This window comes from Phaseolus vulgaris, chromosome 8 (assembly GCF_000499845.2).
Source record: "Phaseolus vulgaris cultivar G19833 chromosome 8, P. vulgaris v2.0, whole genome shotgun sequence".
Classification (NCBI taxonomy): domain Eukaryota; kingdom Viridiplantae; phylum Streptophyta; class Magnoliopsida; order Fabales; family Fabaceae; genus Phaseolus; species Phaseolus vulgaris.
The window spans coordinates 9,724,450-9,730,676 of NC_023752.2; the positions used below are offsets into that span (position 1 = coordinate 9,724,450).

The 6,227-nt window shown below is 33.3% G+C and overlaps 1 pseudogene; it reads right to left on the reverse strand.

Annotated features, from left to right (window-relative positions):
- Nucleotides 1-1,986: 1,986 nt before the first annotated feature.
- LOC137826304 (receptor-like protein 7) lies at nucleotides 1,987-5,528 on the reverse strand (annotated as a pseudogene).
- Nucleotides 5,529-6,227: the final 699 nt, after the last annotated feature.

A 6,227-nucleotide genomic window follows, 5' to 3' on the forward strand; every position in this document is an offset into this window, starting at 1 on the left:
AGAGATATCCAAACTAATCATAAAATCAGATGTGGTTTAATTTTATTTTTTTTAGTTTTAATTTAATATAAAATTCAAATCAAGTGAATGTTTTTGTAGTTTGATTCGAATTCATTTTTGTGGTTTTTATTATTATTAAATTATTAAATATTAGAAAAAATTGTAACATATTTTCTAATGAAAAATTATCAAATAGAAAGATTGTGAATTTTTTTGTATCATTATTCTTATAGTATTTTAACTTTCTTTTATATCATAAATAAATTATAGTCAAAATTTTGTTATAATATTTTGATAAGAATAACCACTAAATCCTAAAGCAATATTTAAGATGCATATTCATCTTTGTTTGTTAATAGTTAATTAATTTTAGATATATAACATTATGCTTAAATATTATAAACCTTTTGCTCAATTTTTAACTTTTAATTCGAATCCAGACCAAACAGTATAGTTAACAAAAAAAAGTAGATAAAAATCGTAAAAAAATCATTTTAATCATTTTTTTTATTTTTTATGGTTTTTGGTTTTGAACATACTACAATTTTATTGGTAATTTCATTTTTTTTTTTGAATTAGTAAAATCAATAAATCTTTATAAAACTTTAAGTAAAAATTCGAAAGAAAAAATTACTTTTTGAAATAATTTGATTCTAACTGGTATAGTAAGAAAAGGGGCTAAAACAATGATGCAGATGAATGAGTGAGAGAGCACTGTGCATTGGCATAAAATCATCTAAATTCTTTAAACTTATTGTACTATCGGGAGCCCGTACTCCCGATACCGAAATGTTCAATAGTTGATAAAATCAAACGAATGTGAAAGTTGATGATAAACTCATAAATTATGATTAAAACGTAAATGGACCTTCGTCTGAGTCTAAAAGAAGGTCCATAACCGCTGAAGCCCAACACAAGGTTATAAATATCAGAAGGAACCTATGTCAGAGGTAATCTTCTAATCTCTAGTTTATCCACATGTTATACTCAGACTGACTTGAGCGTCGGGGTACCTTCGCAGGTACCCCACCCCGTCGTTCTTGGAAGACTTGCCAGACGGAGACGGCAAATACAGGAGCTACAAGGACGAGAAGACGGAAGCTACAAGAGTCATTCTGAGAGGTACCCGAACTTGTAAGAACACTTCTCTCTAATTTTTCAAAGTTAATATTTATTTTATTTCAATCAAATCATCTAATAAGATGATGGATTGATGGTTGAATGAGAATTAACTTTGACTAATCAAAATTTCTTTTATAGTAAGTTTTTTTTTCTCTGAACCTTCTATCTAGAATTTTCTAGGATCCTATGTATGCTTTGGATTTTCTGAAGTTTTTGAGTTCAGAAAATGGTGTTCCATTAACATAATTTTTTATTTTCATGTTTTGGATATTTTCTAGGTCATTGGAATTTTTAGGATTAGTTTTAGATTCTTCTATATCTTGGGACATCTCTTTGGGACATCTCTTTGACTTGGAGAATAAACTACTCTCAAGTAAGGGTAGTTAATTATATATATATATATATATATATATATATATATTTATTTATTTTTTTTACACAAGTATTTTATTTAAATAAACTAAAAGGATATACGGTGTTGAAATGGATGGAGTTATGGCGGATTAATATGTTATTAAATTACATGGAATTTGGAGATTTGAAGTAGTCACTTTTAGTAGATTTTATCTTTAATCAAAAGGGGTTTGAAGTAGTGATTTTTAATATAATTTATCTTTAATCAAATGTATATATTCCTTAGTTGTGCTTTTGATGTTTTAAAATTGCTCAAACACATGAAATTTGAATAAGTGATAGTTCAGTAGATTTACCTATAAATTGATGGATTGATTTTAAAACTACATGCTTAAGTGTAAATAGTTTTTTATTTAGAATGGTAGAGTTTATATGCTATATTTTAATTTCATGATGATGTAATAGAGGTTTTATATGCTGAGGCTATGAATCATGTTAAAACAAAGAGAATAACACTAAGAATTGCTTAATCACCATGATTAAGCTAATGTCCCTCTAAGAAAAACAAGTAAACAACAGACAACAATATCTCTTACAACCTCTTGTAAAACTCTATTAGAAGAAAATCCTCTTGAGAGTTCTAAGCAAGAAAAATAGCATGTCTGAGTAATCACAATCCTCTTCCATGTCTGTCTGAGTTATTTTCCCTAGTCTCTTCCTCTGTATCATCATCATCATCATCATCTGGGTATCCAAGTCAAACCAAGCACTGGAAGAACAACGAGGAGAGCTTTATTGATTATATGGTTGCTCCATTTTTTCAGTCTCTCCAAAAACAATGATGGATCCACGACCATTCCTGCTCCAACGCCAAAACCCACTCCAATCCCAAAACCCACCCCCATTGATACAAAAGTCCAGTCCAATTGAACACCAGAATCTGTATATACTTCGGATTTTGAATTGCGCCGATCAGGACACAATTTCAAAGGACTTCCACATAAATATGCATTACCAACATACGAAGATGCGTCAAATGTTTGAAGTTGCGTACCTATAGGGATTTTTCCCACCAGACGGTTAAAGGAAAGGTTCAGGTATGAGAGGAAATTTAAACGTTCAAATTGTGTGGGAATTTCACCACCAAGATTGTTGCTTGACAGGTCCAATGACTCAAGCTGTTTTAAATTCCCTATAGATGAAGGGATTTGGCCTGTTAAACCATTGTGAGACAAGTTGAGAGCATAAAGTCTAGTAAAATCCATGAGCTCTTCAGGTATTGTTCCTTCAAAATTGTTGGATGAGAAGTCAACAGATGTGACGAGATTCAGGACTTTGACAAACTCTAACTGCAAACCTTTGACTGTAAGTGTCACAGAATCATGATAATATATACCATCAAATGTAAGGATCTTAGATTCTATGGGACTGAATTTGGATACACGATCTTCATCAAGCATCATTGCTTTCCAGGTTTCAAGCATTTTGCTGGAAGTAAGCCACTGAAATTGTTGAAAGCCACATCAACAATTTGAAGCATATCCCAAAAATCACTGGTACGAGGACATGCAATGTGACCATGAAATTTGTTTCTCCTCAAAACAAGGACGCGGAGTCTGGATATTATATTTAAGAAGAATGGAAATCCATCATCTACCTCATTGTTTCCAAGATCCAACACCTCTAATGATGTGCAATGTGCAATAGATTTGGGAATTGGGCCTTGCAATTGATTGCTATTCAGATCCAGAGTTTTTAGAGCACAAGGTACTGGAAATTTATCTGGAATGCTGCCTTTAAACTTGTTATGTTTAAGATTTAATACCACAAGTGTCTCACTCTGAGTCAAGCACCCTGGAATTATCCCATCGAAGTTATTATAAGAAACATCCAGAACTAGCAGACTTGAACTATTGCACAGGAATTGAGGAATACTCCCGGATAAGTTATTTTTGGACAGAGACAAGAAAATTATGCGATACATACGACTACCAACATCTGATGAAATAAAATTGAAATTGTTGCTTGAATAGTCCAAATAAGTGACTTTCACTGGAAATATTTGTAGCTTCCCTTGGAGTTTGTTAGCATGAAGGTCAATGAGGCTCAGATAGGAACTAGTGTTCTGCACAGATCCTTCTAAACTGGTGAGCAAATTGTGAGAAAGATTTAATTGAGCAAGAGAGTCAAGTTGCCAGATCCATGTTGGTATAGATCCTTGAATATGGTTGCTTGAGAGGTCTAAAGTGGTTATTTTGGAATGGTTTCTCAAGAAACTAGGGAACTCTGTCAGGTAGCAGGAAGCCAACTCTAAACTGCTCATATTGTGTAAGGAAGATACAAAGCCTACATCTGTAAGATTTGTGTCTACTGACAAGTTGTTGTGTGAAAGAGCCAGTTTATTTAGTTTTGGAAGTCTCTGAATCACATCTAGCTTTATTGTGCCATTTAACTTGTTGAATGACAATTGGAGGACAATAAGAGACGTGAGATTAAAAATAGATGCAGGAATGGGGCCTTCTAAATTATTACTTCTTAAATCAAGACTCTCTAACATGGAGGAGGAGATATTTGAAAATTCATCAAGCTGTCCACTAAAATGGTTGTTGGAAAGATCAATCCTTTGCACCGATGGAAGTGCAAAAAGAGAAGAAGGAATGTTTCCATCAAGTAAATTGTCCTGTAAATCAATTTGGACCAGCTTTCTTAGGCCTTCAAAGTGAGCACAAGTAATGGAACCTGTGAAATAATTGTTTGAGAAGTCTAAATGCGTGAGGTTCCTGAACATATTCAAGGACGGAATTGGACCAGTGAAGTTATTAAACGACAAAAGCAGAGAAGTGAGTTCCTTGAGTCCTGACATTGAACTGGGTAGTGTTCCGTTAAAATGACAATTAGAAAGATCTAGGATGGATAACTGCTTAAGATTACCTATAGAAGTTGGTAATGCTCCTGATAACCTTGTGTGACTCACAATTAATTTCTGAAGGGAACCATTCAGAGGTAATCCAGGCAAAGATCCATTAAGATAATCGTTATATGATAAGTCTATGTCAGACAATGTTGTCACCTGAAAGATCTTCTCTGGAAATATTCCTGTCAATCCACAAGAACTAAGGTGGAGGGTTACTAAATTTGGAAAATCAGCAAAGTTTTTTGGCACCGAGGATGAAAAATTGTTTTGATCAAGACGAATGATTGATAGGTTTTGAAGTCTTGTTAGGGAAGGATCAAGGGGTCCTGAGAGATTGCAGTCTGACATGCTCAGCTCCTGCAGGCTATGTAGCTGCAACAAAGCATTGATCCATTCATTTCCCTTGGCTGATACACTCACACCATCCATATACAATTGTCTAATCATGGTGAGGTTTTTGACAAGCATTTGCAAATCTATTTTTTCAAGTTTCAGCGGATGATGCCCTAATAAAAAGGAAAGAGAAGAGATATCAAGAGTTACCAACCTTGTCAGGGAAGAAATCTCTATTGGAATCTGCCCCACAAAACCAGCAATAGACAAATTCAGATATGTTAAGTTCTTCAACTTGCTGAATCCGGATGGTATCTCAGAACTGAAATTATTAACAGACAAATTCAGTATCCGGAGCCTTTGCAGGTTGAAAAGAGTACTTGAGTTGTCAAATCCACCATTGATTGATTCTCCATTCAGGTCAAGGCCAATAACATGTCCCTCCTTATCACAGGTTACACCTGTCCACTTACAGCAATCTATGCTTGAATTCCAGAATACAAGTTTGTGAGATTTTTCTTGCTCGAATTTGAGGCTGTTCTTCAGTTTTAGCAATGATTGTTGTTGATCCTCAACAATTTGACCAGAAACCCCGGTGAAATAAACAGTGTGATGCATCCAAAAGCAGTAACATAATATGATGAAAAGGAAAGGAACATTGGAAATTCTCATTGGAGTTCAGTGAGAAAGACACACAATGAACCCAAAAACACAGACCGAAGAAGCAAACAGGCTAATGATGGCTTATGGACCCTTCTTTTTCCAGTGTTTATCTTTCAATGCAATTTGCCAAAGAATATATATATAAGTATAATTAAACCTAATGTTAGAGTGTTTGACATGTTCCAACGAAGAGTGAGAGGAAAAGTTGATTGAGAAAGTGTAAGATGGGTGAAGCTAAATTCAAAGTAAATCACGTCTTCCTAAGGTACCACTTTTCTTTCTTTCTTTCTTTCTTTTTTTCTCACTCTGTTTCTAATTTTCTTGTAATTAATTATCCAACCAGAAAACAAAGAAAAACAACGTTGCCATTATTGCATTCACTTTCCTAGACATTTCTTGTCTGAAGACTTTTTCTTGGTCACTTAGCTTGTAAAATGGACCTCCCACTATTGGCAAGTTTATATGTAGAGCTGTAGCAAAAAAGTTATATAAAGAGATATCATGAAATCATTTTAAAATTCACTACATTGCACTAGTTTTTCATGTGTATATTGGGTTGTTGAATTTTATTTTTTGTGATATGTTAAAAATAATAGATAAAATTGTGTTAGCTACGTATTTCATCAGTTTTTTTAATTGGAGAATTGAGCATCGAAACTTTAAATTTCAAATTGAATTCCCAGTAGTTCCTGGTTAAGAATCCAAATGAATTGATATAGGTTAAAGCTTTATAAAACTTAAATTTTCTTATTTTTAAACTGAAATTAAAGTTCCATTATGATGCATTTATTTGATAAAACTATTTTAGTTTAAAATACGTTTTTTTTTTATCTTACCACAT